Source organism: Protopterus annectens, chromosome 5.part0 (genome assembly GCF_019279795.1).
Source record: "Protopterus annectens isolate FY-2018-M chromosome 5.part0, PAN1.0, whole genome shotgun sequence".
NCBI lineage: Eukaryota > Metazoa > Chordata > Ceratodontiformes > Protopteridae > Protopterus > Protopterus annectens.
This window is the reverse complement of record NC_056735.1, coordinates 1,201,142,087-1,201,167,700: the sequence shown is the minus strand read 5'-3', so window position 1 is coordinate 1,201,167,700 and position 25,614 is coordinate 1,201,142,087. Positions and strand designations below refer to the sequence as shown.

The following is a 25,614-nucleotide window of genomic DNA, read 5'->3' as shown; positions in this document are numbered from 1 at the left end:
ACTTAAGGTCTGAAATTTCCAATCCTAGCAGCAAAGAAGCCAGCCTGGAAGGGAGCCTGCCAGCCAGCCAGCAAGGGAGCCTGCCAGCCAGCCCAGCCACTTGAGCAGACAGAGCCAGTCATCCAACTAGCCATTCCAGCAGGAAGGAAGCAAGCTAGCCCAGCAAAAACTGTGACAGTGGTAAGTACATAACATAGCATTTTGTGGCTTTAGTTATTTAAAATGGGAATATTGTGCTTTAAGTTTGTAATGTTTAGAGGTAGATGGGGATGTAGTATGTAGTATTTAAATCTGTGCAGCGGTTATTTTAAGATTTTTGAGTAGTTTAAAATGGGAATATATTCTGGTTTATTTAAGTGTTTAATGTTTAGAGGTAGATGGGGGTGCAGTACGCAGTATTTAAATCTGTGCAGTGGTTATTTTGCGATTTTTGAGTAGTAGTTTTTAAAGGTATAAAACCTGTATGTATATGGGGTTGTCATTGTTCTTGGGGGTATGATTTGGAAGCATTACTTTTAAAAGGCTGAAATGTGTGTATAGAAGTTTTGTTTATTTCTGGTGGGGGGCAGTAAAATATAAATTTAGTGTGATGTATTTCTATTGTCGTAGCTGTTTCTGGGTATTTTCTGTTTGCAGATAGAAAATGTTCGAGCATAGTTTGCACTTTTTTGTGTGGAAATGTGTGCAATTTAATGCTGTTTTCAGGAAGTTAGGATATACTGTTTGGGTAATTTTTCCTGTTAGCTCTTGCAAGTCAATGTGTATGTGGTACAAGTCTACCTTTTGAGGGGGAATGTTAACAGTTAATATAGTGCATTTATTATTCTAGTAGGTACATGTTGCCAACTTGACGAAGCTGTTTCAAGATTGTTTTCATTTATACTTGTAAATGTGTGCATTTCATTTTTTTATGCACTTTTAATAAGGTTAAAATGTCCTGCTTTGCTTGTAATGTGAATATGGGTGTGCTGCTTTTACTTGGGCCCGTTTATTGCATTGCTGTGCTGGGTAAATTACTCTTAATTGCTATGTTTTGAGGTAAAAGGAGTCCATGGAATCTGCTGTACATTGTAGTTTATTTTACTTCTCTTTCAAGTATTTTTAAAAGGTAAAATGTTTACGGACTTTTTTCCTGTTTTTTTTTTTTTTGTGGATGCATGCTCAGAAGTTAATGCAGTGTATTTGACATTGTACTAAACCATGTCGTTGTTACAGGGTAGTTTGCTTTTTAAGTACAAAGTTTGTATTTTGTGTTCTAGTGATTTATTCAATAAACTTACAATGTACTGTTTTCATTATAATCCGATTACGATCAGTGCTGCTGTTGGGCATGTTCATTAACAGATCATTGCGCTGTGTAAATTATTGTCATACATTTCTTTTAACTTCTGTGGTCAAAAGCTAAATCAGGTCTATGGTATCCACTGTGCATTCTCATTCATTTTAGTGCTTTTTTGGTTCAGTGAAAATGTGGTTAACTTTTTTTTTCTTGAGGGGTGGTTGAGATGGGGGCATGTTCGATGATAAAAATAATGCAGTTCATTTTCTACGAGCTGTGTTAATGTTAGTTTTCAATGGCCGAAATACCCCCTACATTATCTCATTTACTATTTGACCTTTTTCAAACTGTTTGTAATGTTAACTTTTTTCTGCTCCATTCCTCAGTTCTTTCACATGCCAATGTTTTTCGAGCCAATTCTTTAGAGTGCCAATGTTTTTCAAGCCAATTTTTTCAAGTGCCAATGTTTTTCAAGCCATTTTTTTGACTGCCACTGTTTTTCAAGCCAGTTTTTTGAGTGCCAATATTTTTCAAGCCAGTTCTTTCAAGTGTCAATGTTTTTCAAGCCAGTTCTTTCAAGTGCCAATGTTTTTCAAGCCAGTTATTTCATATGCCAATGCTTTTCAAGCCACTTCTTTCGTATGCCAATGTTTTTCAAGCCATTTCTTTCGTACGCCAATGTTTTTCAAGCCACTTCTTTCAAGTGCCAATGTTTTTTGAGCCAGTTCTTTTGCGTGCCAATGTTTTTCGAGCCAGTTTTTTTGCGTACCAATGTTTTTCAAGCCAGTTCTTTCATGTGCCAATGATTTTCAAGCCAGGTCTTTCAAGTGCCAATGTTTTTTGAGCCAGTTCTTTTGCGTGCCAATGTTTTTTGAGCCAGTTCTTTTGCGTGCCAATGTTTTTTGAGCTAGTTCTTTTGCTTGCCACTGTTTTTTGAGCCAGTTCTTTCGTGTGCCATTGTTTTTTAAGCCAGTTCATCTGTGCCTACAGCAGTATGTTACTGCACCCTACTAACACAGTTTTAGTAAATATGTTGCATATCAGGTAAGTACAGATTCAAGCATGAAGAGAGCAGCAGCTTCATCACAGTCAACTAGCAGCAAGAGAATGTGCAAGTGACAGGATGTTTGGAAAACAGAATTTGACTGGATCGAGAGATGCAGTGATGTCAAAGCGTTCTGCAGGTACTGCAAAAGAGAATTTCTAGGACCCACAGTGGAAGAAACAAAGTCACACAACATGAGGCAACTGAACAACATAAGACTGCTATTCTTCAAGCTAAATCCAGTCACCTGATGACAAAGTGGGCAAGGAACGTACACCTTGAGGGACCAGAACTTAGGATCATTGCAGCAGAAGCCTCTGAGGTGTTCCATGCTGTTAAGCACAATATTTCCTATAACAGCTTGGACTGTGCAGTAAAGTTGGCCAGCCATTTATACAGTGACTTGAACACTGCAAAGAAGCTATCTTGTGGAAGAACCAAGGCTGAAGCCATAGTCAAAAATGTTTTGGGACCACACTCATTGGAATGCCTCCTGCATGACCTTCAAAAACCACGCACTTCATCTGCAATTTCATCAGATGCTTCCAACAAGGAGAACATAAAATTATTTCCACTTGTATGGTATTTTTCTAAAGAAGAAGGGGTGGTGAATGGCCTTTTGGACTTCTATGAAGACCCTGATGAATCTGCACATGCTATTTCACAGCAAATTTCCAACATTATGGAAAGGCACTCCTTGCCCTGGAACATCATTTTCACTTATGGGGCTGATAATGCCAGTGTGAACTATGGGAAGAAATCTGGTGTGTATAATACCAGATTAAAAAAAAAGCTCTCATCACTCCAGAAGGCTAACTGTGTTGCCCACATCATTCACAATGCAGCCAAAAAAGCTGCAGCACAACTACCGTACGACGTGGAACTATTTCTAATGAAATGTTTCAGCCACTTCTCAGTTCTGCCACAAGGACCACAGATTTGAAAGACTTCATTGAGTTTTGTGGCATGGAATTTGAGAGTCTATTAAGACATGTGCCAACAAGGTGGCTGTCACTACTCCCAGCCATTGAAAGAGTAGTGAAAAATTTCCCAGTGCTCCAGGCCTATTCCTCTCCCAGGGAGAAGAGGAGACCCCCTGGCAGATATGGCAGTACTTTTCAGCTAATGAGCATGGTGAGAATGCATTGCCTATGCTGCCCCAGTACTATATGCACTTTCTCTGTACTGTTCTTGTTGATTTTAATGAACATAAAAGTACATTAGAAAAATCAACACTTACTGCCATGGAACCTTTTTGTGTAATGGTCTCTCTGAAGCATAAACTGCAGGCAAGAGCTGAAGGTGCTTTCTTTTGAGGGAAACGTAGGGCACTTATGAGCACATTAGACACCACTTCTGCTAACAAAATGAAGAGAGACTTCATTGTGTTCTTGGAGACAGCAGTGAAGTACCTGGAACAGTGGTTTGATTATACTGAAAGCAACTGCTTGTTTACACTGTCTAAATTATCTCTAAATAAGCCCTTTGCTTTCATGACTTACTTAACATGACCACTGCCCTAAGTCTGCAGGATGTAGATGAAGACTATCTTTTTAGAGACTACTTGGCAATTAGGCTCTTTCTCGAACAGTTATGTAACACAAGCTTGACCCCAGGAGAGAGGTGGCTGAAGCTTTACAAAGAAGGGCCTGAACTGACTGTATTATTTGGTAATTGCTAGGGTTTCATCTATACCGACCTCAAACGCATTTGCAGAAAGAGTTTTTTCTTTGGTGAAAGGTCAAAGGACAGATGTGCGAAACCGATGTAGTGTGGACTTGTTAAAAGTCGAACTAATGATGACTGCAAATTACCGGATAAAATGTTGTGACTTTTACTCAAATATTGTTTCAAATTGGGCCCTTCTTCAAGCCATAAAATGGAATACAAAATACACTTTTAAAAAAAAGTGATTTAGTGTACTACGGTGCGGTTTGTAATTTTGTGTTCTTCTTTGCTTTAGCTTTAATTTGCTAGTGTGCAGTATGTAGTTTGGTGTTTTTTCTTTGCTTTAGCTTTAATTGACAATAAAAAGTCTTAATTTTATACTTGGCTTGTATTGGCTACAATCCACTCTGCTACAGGCCCCATGAAGGCTCAGTGTCTCTCCAACCTAACACCACTCAAGTATTCAACTGCGGTACCACATTTAACATTCTTGTAAGAAAAGCGCAGTCCGGGTCTGAACTGTCTGCAAACAGCTACAGATAACTCTGAGTATGTGTCTACCTGTTTGAGCCAATATTCATTTTCCCCTGGAGAGCACTCTGCTTTGGCTTGTAAGCAGCCCCCCCCCACACCACACACACACACACACACACACACACACACACACACACACACACACACACACACACACACACACACACACACACACACCTTCCACTTTCTCTTATTCCCTTCTGTTAGCAAATAGTATCCATAACTGATCAATACTGTGTGTTTGTTAATTTAAACTATGACCACAGTAGCCTACTGATACAAGGTTATCCTGTTTTTCCACCTGAGAAATTAAGAAATGACTTACAGTTTCAGAGCAGTCCTTGGTCAACTGTGATTGTTTATTAACACATACTTGTCTTTGCTTTGGCTCATTAGCAGCAGTACAAAGAACTGCCTGCTCATACCCTTGTTCTCCCCTCCCCCTTCCCTGTTTATTACCTTAAGACAATCCCAAAGTTAATAAATATTACCTGTGGCAGGCACCATTTTTAAAACTACAATCCACTCTGCTACAGGCCCCATGAAGGCTCAGTGTCTCTCCAGTAAGTGTTTTACAACTGTAAATGCCTATTAATGTTGAATTGTATTAGACATTTTACAACTGTATATGTTTATGTTGAATTGTGTTAGACATCTAATATGATTTATGCTTTATTATTGGATGTTACTATGGCATGCTAGCATTTGTATGCACCAAGTTGTTTTTAGTATAATAGTATGTATGGTCTATTTGCATAGCTGCACCTTGTTCACTAATGTTATTCATGTAATTGTGTTGCGTGTAGACAGCTCATACTAGTGTCTAAATTATTTCTATATGTTTGTGCTGTTACTGGTGGATAGAATCACATTAGAGAACCACGACAGATTGCTGCTTGCTACATTTTTATCTGTGACTGCATAACTGTCTGGGTTTTTTTTTTCTAATGTTCTTCCAATTGGCTTAGTATCTGCATATACTGAGTAGTTGGTTCAAGACATTGTCCTGCATGTGGTAGCTATTTGCTCAGTGTGTTTTTTATAATCTTTATAATATATATTTACCATATCAAAAGTGCTTACTCCTCTCTGTACTCTTCTTTTCTAGACCTAACACCACTCTTAAGTATTCAACTGCGATACCACCTTTAACATTCTTGTAAGAAAGCGCAGTCCGGGTCTGAACTGTCTGCAAACAGCTACAGTTAACTGAGTATGTGTCTACCTGTTTGAGCCAATATTCATTTTCCCCTGGAGAGCACTCGGCTTTGGCTTGTAAGCAGCCCCCACCACACACACACACACACACACACACACACACACATCTTCCACTTTCTCTTATTCCCTTCTGTTAGCAAATAGTATCCATAACTGATCAATACTGTGTGTTTGTTAATTTAAACTATGACCATAGTAGCCTACTGATACAAGGTTATCCTGTTTTTCCACCTGAGAAATTAAGAAATGACTTACAGTTTCAGAGCAGTCCTTGGTCAATTGTGATTGTTTCTTAACACATACTTGTCTTTGCTTTGTGATTGTTTCCAGCCCCTCATACGAGCAACTAACAGGGTCTCTACCCGCTTCGCTCCCCACCCTGCCCCCTATTCCCTCCCTCCCCCAGTGGTCCCACCTTTATTGCAGTCAAACCCCTCCCATCTTTCCAATAGCCAACCACAGCGCTAACCCAACACTACCGCCTCCATCTTCCCACTACTATCACACCTCCTCAACTAACATGTACAAGCATACCTTTCCTATGCTCACTGCATGCACTCTCCTTGCATATCTTACATCCTACCAAAGCTCCATCATTCCCCCACTCAACCACTACCACTGTACAACTACTCACACCACCACTCATTTCACACCCACACTCAGCTCCCCTCCCACCAGCTCAAGAACCATCCCTATGCACCCCCCACATATTCTACCAACTATATTACTCAAACATAAAGCATCCCTACAACTTAAAATAGTAACCCTCCCATCATACCTATTACCCACAAAGCACAATCATAAAGTTTCCCTTATAAATAAACACATTCAAAAACTGAGAAAACTAAATCTCATGCATATCAAAACAAGCCCTAAGTGGAGACATCCACCCCAACCCTGGCCCTAACATCTCCAATCCCAATCCTCATAATCAGACTAGAGACCACAACTTCTCCCATATTACAGCCAATAGAAAGCCAAGTGACTTCCTTCTACTAAGCCTAAATATTAGAAGTATATCCAACAAAGTCCATGAACTCCATGCCACCATAGACTTGTACTCCCCAGATGTAGTCATCCTGACAGAAACCTGGCTAAAACCTCACATTACCAGTGAGCAAATACTCCCTACAGGTTACGGCATACTAAGAGTAGACCGGCTAAACAAAACAGGAGGTGGTGTAGCTATAATATTTAAACAGCATCTAAACATTCAGATCTTAAAATCATCAGCTCCACAAATAGGCAATGAAGAAATAATATATACCAACCTCAAAATTAACCAAAACAAAACCATCAACATAATTGGATGCTACTTCCCACCTGGCCAAAACATCCCTCCACTAGAAAACCTCCTCAGCTGGTCTACCCACCATCTCCCCCAAGAGACTATCATCTTAGGTGATTTCAATATTGACTGGCAATCCTGTTCTGGCAACAATCCAACCCATCATGTACACCTTCATGGCTTCACCCAACTAGTCCAGTCACCAACCAGGACAAATAAACTCCAGCAAGCACACAACCCTGGATTGGACACTAGTCAGTAAGAGCCCCCAGTCATATATAACAGGCTGCTTATCAGATATAGCCTCAGTGATCACTCCCTAACATTCCTACTCAAAAAATAACTATACCAAACTAAACCTGTCATCTACTGTCAAACACGTAAAAAAACTAAACTTTAACCCACTCACATTCATCTCATCCCTCAAAGAATGTAACTGGCATCCTCTAAAGTACCTCAGTCTAGATGACAAAGTTGAATTTTTTAATACTACCTTCCTGAACATCCTTAATTACCATGCCCCCATAAGATTTTCCAGAACCAAAGCACAACCCTCCCCATGGCTACAGAAAACCACCAAGTCAGAAATGAAAAACAGGGATAAAGCCTGGGAGCACCGGCGCAAAATCAAAACCCCCTCAGCAAGACAGAAATTCCTAGAACTACGCAATAGAGTCAAAAAGCTAATAAAACAGGACAAATTCCAATACTACCAGCCCCAAACAATTCTGGTCCTCCATAAACTCCATCCTCCACCCAGGTAAAGTCAGTACCCCTCCTCCTAATATCCCTCACTCCTCAGAAAGTATTGCTACCTCATTCAACACACACTTCACTCAAACCATACTATCACTAGCTAAACACAATCCCCCCTTCCCTCCAACCCACACCTTCAACCAGTAATCTCCCCACTGCCTTCTCTTTTTCTCCTGTACCTACCTCCAACATAAAAAAAACTCTTAACTAAACTTAAACCCACCAAATTAGCAGCAGAAAACCTCCCAAGTGAATACCTACAAATCGCAGCTGATGCTCTGGCCTACCCAGTATCCATCTTGATTTACCGATCTCTGCCAGAAAGTTATGTTCCCACACTGTGGAAAAGTATCACATATAATTCCCCTCCGCAAAGGCGGACCCTCCGCAGAACTAACCAATTACCGCCCCATAGCTATTCTCTCTCCACTTTCCAAAATACTAGAGAGATGCATACACTCTCAGGTCTCAGACTACTTCCTTACTAACAACCTCCTTTCCAGTACTCAGCATGGTTTCCGACCAAACCATAGCACCACCACTGCCTTACTCTCCTTAAACACTATCCTTCAGCATAAAAACAATGGCTATCTCTCCTCTGCTACTTTCCTAGACCTATCTAAAGCATTTGACATGGTCCCACACAAACAACTTATCTCTGTCCTCAATAACCTACCCTTCTCACAATCAGTCACCAACTGGTTTCAGAGTTACCTGTCTGACCGCCAACAATCCGTTGTATGGCAGAATGACATATCTCCCCAACTACCTGTCTCCATAGGGGTTCCCCCAAGGATCCATCCTTGGACCTTTACTCTTCTCTGTTTACACCAATAATCTAGCCTCTGCCACCAAACATGGCACATTCATACAATACGCAGATGACTCGCCCAGTCCCTACCCAAACTGCAAAAAGTCACACAGGAAGCCTTTTCCTCTGTTGAAACTTGGTTATCTGATGCCCAATTAATACTCAACCCAAACAAAACTAAACTACTCATCTTCCAACCCACCAAACATACTCAAAACAACTCTCACTTTAACATCACAGCAAAAGACAACACCACTATATACCCAACTGAACACACCAAATTGCTAGGAGTATAAATAGACAATAAACTAAAATTTGACATTCACATATCCATGACCATAAAAAAAGTCCACAAAAAACTAGGAGCGTTATACAGAAATAAACAATTTCTCACCAAAGCAGCAAAGATTTCAATAGCAAATTCCCACCTTATCTCCACCCTACTTTATGCCTCTCCAATATATACCAACCTAAGGCAATGTGATCTAAACAAGCTAGAGACCTGCTACAACAAAATCGCCAAATTCGCCACAGGGGCATCCTACCGTAGTCACCACTGTCTCTCACTTGCTGAACTGAGCTGGCTTGAACTCCCTCACCTCCTTCGGTGGTATCAACTCTCACTCGCCCACAAACTAGTAAACCATCCACTAAATGTCCCATCCCTCCAGAATCTACTCCAACCCTATTGCACCACCAGACCACTAAGATCCAGCAACAAAAATCACTCGCAGATCACTAAAGCCAATAACTCTGCTGGTGAAGCACTATTCTCTTGCGCCATAGCCAAATTATGGAACTCACTCCCACCCACAATTACCTCCGTACCATCATGCACCCACTTCAAAACTTTACTAAAAGCGCACCTAAAAACATGCTGGCTATGCCCTTGCAACTCCCACTCTCATATCATCTACCCCATCCAACTTCTCATTGTAACATTTGCTAATGTCTGTTATGTACTTCACAGATAAAGATTCTAGTTGTCTACTGATGTACTATGTTCTTCATCTGTAAATATGTTGTAAGTAATTGCTATGTTAAATTGTTAATCGCTGTGTAATCCAATGCAACTACTGTCTGTTTATTTTACAGTGGAGTTTTTCTCCCCGGGCCTCTGCCGAAAATGGACCTACGTCCAGTCGGACACTCCCGGTCAACAAATTTAAATAAATAAATAATAATGTAGTATATAGATTTTTGTTTAAGTTTTCTTTCTGAATAGTCATGGTTGGTTTATGATTTTTTTTACTTTTTAAACAAATGTCTGTTTAATGAGTAGTGTGTTTTTTATTCCTTTAAAGTTTATTTACTGTTACAACTGAGTAATGTGTTTTTTTGCAGTAATGCTTCACTTCATTTAAATGGTTTTAGTTTTCAGTATGCTGTAATGTCACAATGTTGTATCCATAACTGTAATACTGCATCTCTTTTAACACCTCTGGTGATGTGGTGGGGGTGTGGCCAGTGTCATATTGGTCACACACCCATGTCCCACTTTGGCCTTTTTAAAAGGTGGCAACCATAGGTATGGATGGGTGTGCCCACCCCAGGGCAGGATGGATGGTGATCCATAACATAAACATAACCTGACCTCTGTCAGTCATAAGGGAGGGTCTCGAACAATGGGGATAGGCAGGGGAAAATGAGGGTATGACAACCAAGCTAGTGAAGATAATCCTTGTATCTACATGTGGAAGAGAACACACATGCAGACTGTAGGGCACTAGTGGCCCTTGTGGTTTTTGCAACTGTCTACCCCCACCACCAAAGGGAAGGGCTACGGCTTTATTAAAAAAAAAAACGCCCTCAGTTGCTATGATGCTTGTGAGGGCACAAAGTCTCTGACAATTGCCAGGATGATGGCCCTCCCAGTTTACCCTAGTGGATCTGAAAGATCCCCCACATGATGGCCTTCCTTATCACTAGGAGTACACTGAGCTTAAGGAGGAGACTAGACGGTCATTACAGCAAAAAGGGAAAAAAACATGGAAAAACATAAATGAACAAAACTGTGGCTTAAAGGGAGAGTGTCAAGATTCCCTGCAGCGCTCATTGTTTTGATTAAGCTAGTAGATCATGTGATCCTATTGTTTACATTTAGGCAGCTTTTAGTATGAAGGCTCCAGTTTCAGTACCTTGGGGGAAGGGTAATAACACTTTAGGAAATGCTAACAGTTTCCTCTGTGTGTGCTCTTTCATTTTCAGCCCCACTTCACTTCGAAATCTAGAGAAGTGGTGCTTATATGAGCTACTGTTTTAATTTCTTTTTTTGCATTTTGGAGGCTGACGCGAATGTGATTTTTTAAAAATATTTTCTGCAACACAGTTGCTTGGTTGTTTGTGTGTACATCTAATGGAAAAAGATGTACTGGATTTAACTGCTCATTGATGTGCTTTTTACATATTGTCCCCTTCAGTTTATTGCTGTGGTGGGTCCTACTTCTGTTTCTTATATGAGAAAAGGGCGCCACAATTATCAGAATCTGACAGAAAAAAATGCACTGTTTCGTAATAGGCACTCAACAGCTAAGTCCGCCTTCAATAGTAGGCATGTGGAAAAAAACAGACTATTGTTCCACACTGCTAAAGAATTATCTCTGGTCCTGATGTACAAACAATACTTCAGGGAGGTCATCTGTAAAACCTGTTCAGCTTGGGTACCACCCAGAAAGAATTTTAGTGAGTTTATTCACAAACAGGTTAATTTAGCTCACAACTGTAAAATATGAATTATCAATTAAAAATCAGGTGCAATCCATGCAAATCCAAAAACTAAGAAACAATTTTTTTTTTTGTTTCTTAAAATCTGAATTCTCCTAAAGCTGTTTAACACACAAAGACAGTATTTTTTTCTTTTCTGCTTGTTTATGCAACTCACAGCTTTGCATTACAAATCATGTGCAACCTAAAACCTCACTGGGCCATTACTACAAAGCTACACAGAGTGGATGAAATGCAATCATTCTGTCTAACAAACACCATATCCAAAGTAATCAGGGCATGGAATATACTTATAAAAGGCTGTTTTATAATTCTGAATCACATCGTTGAAAACAAAATATCAAACAAACGATGGACACCTGCAAGCTGTTGAAAAGTGATAAAAAAAAAATAAATAAAAATAAATGTGAAATAATAACCTGACAAACAAAACCAAAGAACAGTAATGCACCTTGTCAGTCCCCTTGCACCCCTTCTAGGGACTGTTCACCCACAATCCTACTACTTAAATAAGCTCACTTTGAACTTGCACAACTTTGTACCAAGTGAATAACAGAGCTTATAGCATTTAGTAATTATTTGCTTGTCCCAAAAACTATGCAGCCTTGGAAGGGGAATCTTAAAATAGTGTGGGGGAAGGGTAGTCTTTTACCTCTATGTTAATGTTCTTTAGGACTGGTTACTTGTATTATTTATTTATTCATTTACATTTGATAACCAGGTATTGTCCGACTGGGCAAAAACAGAAGCTCGTTTTCAGCGGAGACCAGGGGAGAAAAGCTCCCAAGTACAGTTACAAAAATACAAGTACATAAAAGTTTACAACAAGTAAAACACAATACATGGTACAATAAAGATCATAATGTACACAATTACAGGTAACGATAAAAGCAGCTTAACATTTTTTTTTATTGGTAGGCTGAGCGGGGTTAGAAAACAGCTTAGCCAGATGAAGTGCAGGAGTGTAACCAATGATTAGAGAAATGTTTTGTAAGTTGTTTGAAATTATGAGCGTTAGGAACAGAAAGTAGGTGCTGGGGAAGGGAGTCCCAAGATTTGGCTATGGTGTGGCTATACAGAGAATCATCACAGAAGTTGTGGGTTTTGATAACTTTAAGCAAGATTTTATCAGCAGACCTGAGTGAGGTAAGATTAGTGTAGGATTGAACAAGGTCGGATAGGGCTGGGCAATAGTCAGGTTTATGGATAACAGAGTGGGCTACAGTTAACTGGTTTAGGGTAAGTTTGGGAGTTTAGTTTTTGTAGGGTTATGTAGGGTTATGCAATGATGAGATCTATGGGGAAGGTTAGCAGCAAATCTGGCGATTTTATTGTAACAGGCTTCCAGGTAATTCAAGTCAGATTTACAAAGACTTGTGAAGACCTGAGAACTTGTACTTAAGTGTTGACTCTATGACATACTCTGTCTTTATGAATAACTCCCCTGTTTCTTAAATGATTCTGCATAGGTTGTCACAGGTGTTGTGGGTAGCTGTGTCCCACAAATCACTCTTATTATAAATATCCTCCAGGGTTGCACCATTTTAGGGGAGGGAACCAAGTTATGAGAGCCTACTATGCTGCCTATGCTCTTTGTTGCTACAAGTAACCACTCCTGTTATTACTTCTGTTTTATTGTTGTGTTAGCTTTCACGTACTGATTGTCATATATGAATGTGAGACTTACTCCTCATGTAGGACAGAGAGAATAAAATGAGAAAGTGGTTTGGTCAGATGACTGCCACTGATGGTTGGCATAGGCTACATGGACTTTGGTCAAGTAGCTAACAGTACCATACAAGCATATAGTCAACACACGTGGGAGCTGAGAATGTCTCAAATGATGATGTCCTAATAAGCTGTCAGCCCTATCAGGCCTTAAAAAATAACTTAAATCCAGAAAGAATGAAAATTGGGGTTAGCACTGGACTTACAACATGCTTATTATGGGAGTTCAGTCTCATGTTAACAAACGTTCACAGATATATAATAGGCTAACGACCACCAGGACCTTTATAAGCCAGTCATGCAACCCAACCCAACTGTGTCCCTATGTATCATGGGTATTTATCAGGAGAGGTATGTTAGTTGGAAAGTTTCTAAAGGTTATGTGGATGATATGTTAGTTTCGGCATTACTGACTTGTCTCTGTATATCACAGATATGGGGCCAGACCCTATTTGCTATCAACTTGCAGTGATATATAATCAAGTACTGGTCCCTTCCTATGTTAGCATCAATGACTGTGTACAAAGATTCTCCTGTATTCCTTTAGATGATCCTATGATCTCTGAAGCAGAATGGTGGAACATGGAAATCAGTGATACAGAAATCAGTCACAGTCAAAGAAAACTGGTACAACAGACCCAGTGCACAAAGTACACAGTGCTGGTGGTACAGATGGGGCAGATACAATGACACTGAAAAATACTTAATGTTTTACTCAAACTAAAGTTAAGTTGGAACTAATGTATTTTAAACAAACAAGAACTCCAAAGTCTACTTGTTTTATGATGATTCCTTGAATGTAAATTCTCTAGTGTACAAGTCTGGCAAAACATATTTGAAAGGAGTAATAACCTGGCATCAAGTGTCATGTGGGACTCTGAAATGCAGCCCAGTATTATCTAAAACTCACAAAACTAAAACACAAGAACTGGTTATACCCAGTATTACCTCACCAAAAACAGTGAGGTACATTCTGCATGGTATACAATAAGAACAAGAATACTGGTCATGTTCAGCCACAACCACTAAACAAAAAGATATGAAGCATTTGGTTTAATATATTATTTACTACCATTACACAGTGCACATTACACATATATATGCAAAAATGTCCAACAGGGTGAGCATCATTAGCATAACTCTCATTACTGTACTTAGTGGGCTATCTGTTAAATTGTTTTGTATGTTTTAATAATATATGCATTATAGCCTTCCTCAGATCATTGTTGCATACAGTTGGTGGATCCTGCTAAGGATAGCTGCACATTCAGCCAGCATGCCTTCCTCTCATGCCGTATGTCCAATGCATGACTTCAGCAACAAAGTGTTACAGGGGGTAAAGGCACAAAATACATCTGAACTTTCTTACCACCAACTCAAACACTGAACTCTTGTTTCAGCTTTAGACTGGTCACACATGTGATCCATGTCTTTTCCATTGCCTTGGACAGAAAAGTATCCCTGTTGTTGACCCTTCCTTTAGTTTTCCTATTTATAACAAGTTTATTTTGTTTATATCACTGAAGAGAGGGAAATGTGACTGCAGGAGGAAAATTCCATCCAGGGACAACCACTCCAAGTGTTTATTTTGTCATGGAGCTACCCATAATTATAAGGATGGTTCTATTTATCACACATTTGTCTTTAACACCTTACACACTAGGTTATCTTTAAGATTTATTTAGAAAATCAGAGAGTTAAGCAGCTGATATGGGTATGATTGCTTCACTCCCACTCAGACATCCCTCCCTTGCCAAAAAATAAGTTTAAAAAGTCCAACCCTGAAACTTCTGCTGTTGTATGGTCATCTCGGATGTCTTTGCTGAGTCTCTTAAGCTCTTGCACCACCCCGATTCCTTTGATGTTCTCTCTTCCTCAACCCTGTTGGAGGCTGATATGGCACAACCTTCTCAAATACCTTTTCTGATGGACAAGACATCCACTTTGGGTGATCAGACCTCAGCTTGTCATTCCCTTTATACTTCAATAAGGTCTCCTTTTAAATATCTAGGTGAAAGACTGCACACGTTTAAGTACTTTAACATTTCACAATAACTTAAGCTTTCACATTCATAGCATCATAGGAAATTACTAGGCTAATGGCCCTATGGCCCTTACAAGCCTAGCCAAATCCTTACCCATATTTCCACAATCAGCATCTATTGCCCCTATCCAAGAGGGACACAGGTGGAACCCCCAGGGAGAATGTATGGTCACCCATCCAACTGTCCAGTTTGAAGAGGTCCAATGAGGTCTTCTGTTTGACTTGAAATGGGAGTCTGTTCCAAAGGTCTGATAACCTCTGGGAGACAAAGCTGTCCCTCCAGCAGGTTTTATTAATGTCACATACCAGCTTAAGGTCTTTAGAACAAGTAACCCATGCACCATTTGACTTACGGATATGCAGCACTTCCAGTAAAGCAGAGTCAAAGATTGCCTTGTATGCAAGGCAAAAATCGCCTCTGAGTAGTATGTATAAAACAGAATAAAGTGACAGTGATTTCAGATGATCCCCACAGGACAGATGCTAAAGACCTTGAATTTCCTTGCGAGGAACCTTTGTTGTCTATATGTATTTTTAATATGATTTTGAGTAAACGAAAGCACTTACTACATTTATTTGGGACTAAGCGTGTTTTTTTCCTTCTTTGTATTTATCTGGTTTGCTGTTTACTTTGTTTTTGGAGTTGCTGACTAATCATATCATCCCAGGCAGACAGATACTGGATCCCCTTAGAATGACACCAGAAACTTAGCTACTAAGTGTGTGGCAGGGACAGGTGAGTGAAGTTTTCACAGAATCTGTATGCCAGCATGTTTGCTATGTCCACATGCTCAGTATATGTGGTATTATTAACTACCAGTTCAGCAGAAATCTGGTTCTTTCCTTTTAGGTTACAGATGTAACTATGGAATGCCTTGTGGTTGACCTCTGCTGAGAAAGCTAATCTGGACTTAGTTTGCTTTGGAGGAGATCACAAGAAGTCTTATTTGCTTGTTTAAGCTGAGTGAGTGTTTCCAGTTTAGGGCTTGCTCCCTCTTACTCCTAGATTACAAATTCTTCCTCTTATTGTGAAGTCTGTTAATGGCAGTTGTCCACCAGGCAGAATTGCTGCTCCTTGAGGAGCTTGTTTTGGTCCTTTCAGGTACAGCCAAGGTCAATGCAGTTATACAGGTGTTTGTATAAAACACTGGTGTAGAGAGCTTGGCATACTTATCAGTTCCATCTGAGGGAGGAGGTGCATTGAAGCTACTTATACCATCCCGTAAGAGGTTATAATCTGCTTTGGATAAGTTTTTTAGTGTAGTTGCTGCTGGAGGTTCAGGGTCAGGTGTGATAGTTACTAAGAATGAGATCAATTTGTGGTCAGATCTCACCAGGAAGAACCTCACAGAGAGGGTGCTACAGTGGGCCCCCACATTGGTAAGCCAGGATGTTGGCACAGCTTGTGGGGGTGTAAACCAGCTGGTCTAGGGCACTGGAGTTAATGAAGTCGAGGAACCTTTGGTAAAGTGAGTTTGAGCATGAGAAACTTACCCAGTCAATGGATGGGTAGTTAAAGTCACCCAAAACCATGGTTTTCAGATGTATCTTGACAGACTCAAGTAGATCCAAATAGGCAGAGTGGGTGCCATGATTTATGGATGGGGTCCTGTAGCTGGCAATGACTTGAACAGGTGTTATCAACAGTTAATTTCACCTGAAGTGTCTCCAGGGAATCCAACTGTTTAACCAATCTGGAGGTGTATTTATCTTTAATGAATATTGATACACTGCCTCCTTTAGTTCACATGCCTTCAGTTTGAGGTCTGAACATGTGGAAGGAGGTTTCACCTCGTATGGTTTGGGTGCTCTCCACGGTCTTGAACCAGGTCCCCATAACTGCAGAAACGTCTGCATCTTCCAATGTGAGAACAGCTTCCAGTGAGTGCAGTTTCATGTTAAGACTCTTAGCATTTAGCAGCATAAACGTGAGGTTGTTTTTAGATTGAGTTTTTATGTCAGGAATTTTGTCCTTGTGACACTGCCTAAAAAGGCACTATGGGGTGGCAACAGCCTTAGCCAGTAGTTAAAATCCCAGAGGTGACAGATGACGACCATCTGTGGTAAAGCATTGAGATCTGTCGATCATGTCATCCCAGGCTAACAGGATCCCCTTAGAATGACACCAGAAACTAAGCCAATATTGAAGTCAGTCATTTTCTGTTTGTATTGTGGCATCATCCTAGGTAAAGATAAAATGCTGCTTACGGCTAGGGACATACCTGCCTGAGACACACAGCCCGAGAGCTCAGTCATGTCTCTCTTCACATAGTCCAGAGAGGTACATCTCAAGTTGTTCACACCAACATGGACTATGACAGAGTCCTGACAATAAGTAAAATAATGGCTCTGGTGCACAAATGAATAATCCACAAAGCTTTATTCCAAACGAAAAGTGAAGCACTTTTAGTCTACCCTGCCAGTTTGGTAGACTTCATCAGACAAATCAGCGGCTTACTTTCCCGGCACTTGTACTGTTTGTTAGTAGGAGAAAGGAATCAACAGCCTAAGCCGCTGATTTGTCTGATGAAGTCTACCAAACTGGCCAGAGCCATTATTTTGCTCATTTGGTCCGTGTTGTTGCTTAGTCTAGAGTCCTGACAATACCCGTTGTTTAGAGACTTGATTGCATGTGTGACATGGTGTATCCTGGCACCAGACAGACAGCTGACTGTGACCTTTTCCTTGTCAAGCCTGGTGAGAGGAACATCAGTGTGTCTCACGATGGAATCATCTATGGCTAATATGTTTGTTTTTGTGTTTTGCCTTAAGGGTTTGACCGGTGAGACACTGGTGAGTGAGCTATTAGGTGTAATGTGTTTTACAGAGGAAGTACCATCTGTAGCATACTTGTGTCTGGGAGGGCTCTGATGTTTAGGTATGTTTCTAGTGAGGACCTCCACATATGTAGGTATGTGTGATGTGGGTTTGGGTGGAGTAGAAGGCGAGTCGTGCATACTGGCAACCTGCTCATTGTCATATGTACTGACTGGTGTGAGAGAGAGCATGAATTCAAGGTTCTTAATATAGCTGAATTTCTCGCACATTGTGTTTCTGTGGACTAGGAGTAGAGGGTTGCCAGTGAACATGAGGTAATTGTTACACTGCCTCAGGATGCCCATGTGGACCAAGATGGCTGGAGAAACTGTGGGAAATTGGCCATTCATAGGGGTAGGTAAATTTATATGGTCAGGAAAAGAGGTCACACTTAGGAGTGTCTAGTGGGTGAGAGGTGTGTTAGTACCTCTGAGGCTAGGCTTAGTGTTCCACCTGCATTACAGCAGGGCCACGAAAAACCTTTGGAGGACCACAACGAAGTGCTACGAGAAAATTTAACAAACATTTGCATCTATAACCACAAACTATAACTACCACTACACAGCAGTGCAAGATGCAGTGCTACATGCAAACAAGTGCAAATGACGGGCTTAAATAAAACAAGAAAATACCCTTTTTAACTCAAACTAGCCAACTAGTTCTTTCTGAGCTCTAGTCTAATCACCCTGGATTAGATGGGACCCAGACAGCACTTTCCTCACACAAGGGTGCAGAAGGGCCTTCACCAATGAAGTTGGCTTGAATTTGATGCTCAGAAATTACAAAACAGACACAGAAAGAGCAAACATGGAACTGGGCAGTGCTACAGCTGAACTAGTATGGCATACAGTAAAATCTGACAAAAAATTGTTTAGACAATTCAAACAGACAGTGGGCTGCAACTACAAATTAAAAGTGCAATTTTAGAGCAAAAACAGGCACTTATAGTTAGTTGGTAGCAATGGATGGCTCAGACATTTCATTATCTCAGTGAAGAGCTGGTTGTACTGATCAAGTGATACCAAACAGTCTAGATTCAGTGAGTCTGAATCTAGCCTATGCTATAAAATGCAGAAGTGCTAGAAATTCAAAGCATATAAAATCACAGTCAGAACAGCAGAAAGCAGTTTAAATAATGCAGCAATTCCCAGCATAGAAGGGTGTTGGCTACACTGTCCCACCACAAGATTCTAGACCACAAACATTCCTAATGTAAAACGGGTTTTGGAGCATAAGTGCTTAAGCCAAAACTAAGACACTTCAGTACAACAAACACAATAGGTGTTTAACCAGCAATTTCCAGCTAGAAGAGTGTAGGTTATCCTCCCCTGCCACAAGAGTTTAGGCCATAAATCCTCCTAATGTAAAGTAACTGGTTTGGAACCAAAGTGCTTACACCAGAACAAAGATACTTAGAATAACAGGCACAATAAGCCGTTGTGGTCTCTCCAGTGCTTGGAAAGGTACATACCAAAAGGGGCATTGTACTCTATTATTGGCCTAATGAGGGAAGAGTACATAAAGCTTATAACTTTTTATCTGAAGCCAATGCCCTCACTTATGAGATCAGCAATACAGAATGCCCTTCTTTCCACTTTGGAGACACGGTGGTCAAAGGTATGTTTGCTGTCAACCTGTGTGCCCAGGTCTCACACCACTGAGTACATACTTAAAAGTGCTGCTGTTGATGTGGCAGTTAGCAGGAACATCACTCTTACCGAAAGGAATGATAAAACAGTTTTGTGCATTGAGTTTATGGCCATGGGTTTGGCACCAATCAATTGTTTTTTAAGACCCTCTGTAGGATGTTGACATCATTTGGAGATCCTATGTCCACTCCGAGTTTGCAGCCATCAGCAAACTTTTCCAGCTATACACCTTTAGTTTTTGCTTGTACTTCAAAGAAAGAGATTCCAAACAGTAGGAGGCCCCAGGACTGATACCTGTAGAACACTACTGGTTAAAGGTCTGCTGTTGGAGGTGGATTCCCCTATTCTGACTATATGAGTTCTATCTGGGAGCCAGTTAGCGACCCTTCAGGGTTGATGCCTAGTTGGGTGAGTTTGTCAATGATGCCTGAGTGGGAGATAATGTCAAATGCCTTGGGGCTTGGTGACTGTTTTGAAGATGTCCAACAGGTTTAACAGGCATGATCTTCCTTTGACAAATCCAAACTGAGTAGTATCAAGTGTCTGCAGATTACCTATATGTTTGTTGATAAGGCCTATCATGATTTGCTCCATGTCATTGCAGATAAGGCTAGTCAGGCTAATAGGTCTATAGTTCCCAGGGTCAGTGGAAGCACCACCTTTGTGTAAGGGAATAATGGTGACCATTTTCCATTCAGCTGGGACGAAGCTGGTGCTTAGACTATGATTGAAAAGAGTACACAATGGTGTTACTAATTCATGTTGGAGCCCATGGAGGCTACAGCCTGGGATATTATCAGGTCCCATAGAGGCTTTTTTTTTTTTTTGGCCTTAGACAGGGAATTTACAACCTTCTCTTTAGAGATGCACAGTAGGGAACAGGTGGTAAGGATGTCATGGGGTGTGTTCATAGGTGTGTACTAGGCTAATGGCCCTGGGGCCTTTACAAGCCTAACCATAGGATTACCCTGGCACAGTGCCACCTGACCTTAGTTCCCAGTGCCTCTGTCGAGTAGAGCCACTGGAGTTATCCCCCGGGTGAATTTTCTGTTTCCCATCCCCTCATCAAGATTTCTCTTGGAGAGTCAGCGATGTGCTCTGCTTGACATGTATGGGAAGTCTATTCCATAGCATGGGCAGTCTCTGGGTTATGAACCTGTCCCTCTACCATGTCCTGTTAATTGTGGTAATAAGGTTGAGGTCTCTGGAGCATGTGGTGCATAGAGACTGGGATTTCTTTAGATGTAGCATTTCTAACAGAGTTGTGTTAGACATGGCTTTGTAAGTCAAGCAGAGATCACCTCTAAGTAGGTGATATGAGACAGAGAATAGTTTAAGTTTTTTGAGTCTGTCCATATAGGACAAGTGTTTAAGGCCTAGGATCCTCTTTGTGAGGTACTTTTGCGGCCTCTCCAGTTGCTGCAGGTGTCTAATGAGGTACATGCCAAATGGGGCATTGTACTCGATAAATGGCCTAATGAGGGAAGAGTAGAGGGAGACAATGACCTTTTTCTTCCTGGATGCAAAACCCTTAGTAATGAGATGTGTTACAGAGGACAACTTTCTGACCACAGTGGCAATGCGGTGATCAAAAGAGAGGTTGCTGTTAACCTGTGTTCCCAGATCTCTCATAATGCCTTCTGTGTTCAGTGGACTACCATCAATGTAGTAATTCATGTGAACCGGGTTTTTCCCAAATGGGATAACGACACATTTTTTGGCATTGAGCTTAAGGCCATGGTTCTGACACCAGTCGTTGGGCTCAGTGAGGCCATTCTGTAGGATGTCAACATCACTTAGGGAGTTAATAATAGCTCCCAACTTGCAATCGTCTGCAAACTTTGTCAGCCAGAGCCCCTTGTTGTTTGCCTGGACTTCAGGGAAGTAGATACCAAACAGGAGAGAACCCGGAACCGAACCCTGTGGGACTCCACTCGTGACTAGTCAGCAGTCTGACTTGGAGTCAGGTACTTTCACACTGTGGGCTCTATCTGTGAGCCAGTTTGCAACCCACCTAGTGATGCAGGGATGGATGCCTAGCTTAATGAGTTTTTCTAAGATTCCTGAGTGGGAATGGTATCAAAAGCCTTGGCCAAATCAAGGCAGGCTGTATGAACCACCTTGCCTTTATTCACAGCTCTGGTGACTGACACAAGGTCGTCGACCAAGTTGAGCAGACATGATCTACCCTTCATAAAACCAAACTGTGTGGGATCCAGAGTTTGGAGATTCCCCATATCCTTGTTTATTCGGTCCATGATGATACGTTCCATAGCTTTGCATATCAGACTCATCAGACTAATGGGGCGATAGTTCCCAGGGTCTGTAATCACTCCTCCTTTGTGGAGAGGGATGACTGTAGCAGTGCGCCATTCAGTAGGGACAAAGCCTGAGATGAGGCTGTGATTGAACAGGGCACACAGGTGAGGTGCCAGTTCACTCTGTAGTTCATGTAGAGCACAGACAAGGATATTGTCAGGTCCCATAGAAGCTGTATTCTTGGCCTTGGACACTGCTGTTTTAACCTGTGCAGCAGTAATACTGGGTGCCTGGCAATCTACTGGTATTGTGATTGGTCCATTGGGGGGGGGGGTAAAGTTGGCCAGTATACTGGCAATATCTGTTGGCTCGGTACAGGAGGTACCATTGTGCAGCAGCTCAGAGCAAATCTGGGTATTGGCGTGGAGATTCTTTACATAACTATAGAAGGCCTTGTGGCTGCCTTTACTATGTGCTGCAATTCTGTTTTTATAGCTAGCTTTAGAGGATTTGATGAGGGATCTCAACTTTTTTTGAGGCTGGTAACGGAGTATTTCCAGTCTTGGGATTTCACCTTCCTCCTTCTGTTGTAGAGTTTGTTCATGGCAGGGGGACCACAAGATTGGTTTCCTATTTTTGGAGGCGAGTGTCTTGGTTCTATTAGGTATGGCGAGATCCATGCATTTGTGTACGTGTTCGTACAGTGCATGGGTGTATGATTTGGCAGTCACGCAACTATTCTCCATTTGCATGGGTGCCGTGAAGTTAGTCACCTCTGTTTTTAGGAGCCCAAAGTTATCTTTGGATAGTGGGGGAGGGAGGATGTGCATTTCCAAGGTGATTAGTTTGTGGTCAGATCTAACCAGGGAGTAGCTGACTAGTGGTGTAGAGCAACGGTTGCCCATGTTAGTAATGACCAGGTCAAGGATGTTGCTACCTCTAGTGGGGGTAAGAAACAGCTGGTCTAGGGCATTGGAATTAATGAACTCTAGTAACCGTTGGACAAGTGTATTGGTACACGAGTAGTTTTCCCAGTTAATGGAGGGGTAGTTGAAGTTGCCTAGTAACAGAGTGTTAGGTTGGACCCTAATATTTTCCAGGGTGCTTAGGAACATGAAGTGTGAGTCTTGGGACATCGTTGGGGACCTATAGCAGGCTACGACCTGAATCGCTGCCTTACCCAATGTTAGCTGCACCTAAAGCATCTCTTATGCGTTATGTTGGGCTACCAGTCTAGAGGTGTGCACATCCTTTATGAAGTACAAGCAAACACAGGAGGGTTATGGCTGACAAAGTTTGCAGATGACTGCAAACTGGGCGCCATAGTAGAAAACACATCTGACACAGATATCCTTCAGAAGGGTCTCACAGAAACGGATAACTGGTGCCAGAGCCACGGCCTAAAGTTAAATGCCAAAAAATGCATAGTCATACCCTTCGGGAAAAACAAGGTCACCCCTAGCTACCAAATAGGTGGCAATCCACTGAGCACAGAAGAAGTTATCAGGGACCTGGGGACCCAGGTTGATAGTAGTCTGTCATTCGACACCCATGTAGCTAAAGTAGTTAGGAAGACCTTCTACATTGCCCACCTTATCATGAAGGGATTCTCATCTAGATCAAGGAGGTCATAGTCTCCCTTTACTCATCACTCATCAGACCAATGATTGAGTACAATGCCCCATTCGGAATGTATCTGACCCAACACTTGCAGCAGCTGGAGAGGCCACAAAGTTCCTCACCAAAAGGATAAAGGGTCTCAAAATCTGTCCTATGCTGCCCGACTGAAAGAACTCCAGCTCTATTCAGTCGCACCGCTTGCTCAGAGGTGACCTTTGCCTAACATACAAGGCCATGTCAAACCCAGATTTGATGAATATGCTTCACCTCAAAAATCTAGATCCATCAGAGCCACAAGGGCGGAGACTTAAACCTTGACACGGCTATTAATAGGGCGTGCTGGAGGATAGATTCATCACCCAAAGACTCCTATGCTGTGGAACAAAATCCCGGTACATGTGAGGCAGAGCACCTCGCTGGCCTTGTTCAAGAGAAATCTTGACCAATGGATGGGAGATCGCAGATATACCCCAGGGATTACCTCAGTGTCACTGCTCGACAGAGGCACAGCAAAATAATGGGTATAGTTCCCCATACTAAAGGGGTGGCGTAAGCCACAAAACGATGGGCTAGGCTTGTAAATGCCCTCGGGCAGATAGCCTAGTATGAACCTATGAACCTATATGGAAACACCACCACCTTTGGAACTTCAGTCCAAGTTCTGGGGTCAAAAGATGTGGAATGAGTTATAGCCTGGTAGTGCAGGGGTGCTTTGTGCTGCCTTGAACCAGGTCTCTGTTACAGCACAAATGTCGATGTTCTCCATTTTAAGGAGTGCTTTGAGTGAGTGCATTTTGAGATTTAGACTTCTAGTGTTAAGCAGCATGACCCTCAAATTGCAATTGTTTGTAGCTGTTATAGTGGTAATTTGGTCTTTGAAACATTGCCTAAAAAAGGCAGTATAGTGGTTGCAAGAGCCTTGGCCAGCATCCGGAAGCCCAGGGGTGGCAGATGCAGCCCATCTCTGACAAAACATTGAGGTCTGTCAATCATGTCATCCCAGATAAATACAAAGAAGGAAAAAATCACATTTAGTCCCACATAAATGTAGTAAGCGCTTTTGTTTACTCAAAATCAGCAAACTCAAAATCAGCAAACTTCTTCAGACGATGCTTGTGAATTAACACAGAGCTTAAATAGACAAAATAAATGACATCAACAATTAGTATGAAGGTATACTTCCACTTAAACGGCTACTACTTAATAAATTAAAAATACATATGTATTTTTAATATGATTTTGAGTAAACGAAAGCACTTACTACATTTATTTGGGACTAAGCGTGTTTTTTTCCTTCTTTGTATTTATCTGGTTTGCCGTTTACTTTGTTTTTGGAGTTGCTGACTAATCATATCATCCCAGGCAGACAGATACTGGATCCCCTTAGAATGACACCAGAAACTTAGCTACTAAGTGTGTGGCAGGGACAGGTGAGTGAAGTTTTCACAGAATCTGTATGCCAGCATGTTTGCTATGTCCACATGCTCAGTACATGTGGTATTATTAACTACCAGTTCAGCAGAAATCTGGGTCTTTCCTTTTAGGTTACAGATGTAACTATGGAATGCCTTGTGGTAGACCTCTGCTGAGAAAGCTAATCTGGACTTAGTTTGCTTTGGAGGAGATCACAAGAAGTCTTATTTGCTTGTTTAAGCTGAGTGAGTGTTTCCAGTTTAGGGCTTGCTCCCTCTTACTCCTAGATTACAAATTCTTCCTCTTATTGTAAAGTCTGTTAATGGCAGTTGTCCACCAGGCACAATTGCTGCTCCTTGAGGAGCTTGTTTTGGTCCTTTCAGGTACAGCCAAGGCCAATGCAGTTATACAGGTGTTTGTATAAAACACTGGTGTAGAGAGCTTGGCATACTTATCAGTTCCACCTGAGGGAGGAGGTGCATTGAAGCTATTTATATCATCCCGTAAGAGGTTATAATCTGCTTTGGATAAGTTTTTTAGTGTAGTTGCTGCTGGAGGTTCAGAGTCAGGTGTGATAGTTACTACGAATGAGATCAATTTGTGGTCAGATCTCACCAGGTAGAACCTCACAGTGAGGGTGCTACAGTGGGCCCCCATATTGGTAAGCCAGGATGTTGGCACAGTTTGTGGGGGTGTAAACCAGCTGGTCTAGGGCACTGGAGTTAATGAAGTCGAGGAACCTTTGGTAAAGTGAGTTTGAG

At 41.4% G+C, this 25,614-nt stretch overlaps 1 protein-coding gene across 1 annotated transcript in view; it reads right to left on the bottom strand.

The window, feature by feature from the left end:
• Positions 1 to 25,614, bottom strand: part of LOC122802339 (transcriptional coactivator YAP1-like) — a gene marked incomplete in the record, with an annotated part of 1,778,419 nt that overhangs the window by 1,579,385 nt on the left and 173,420 nt on the right.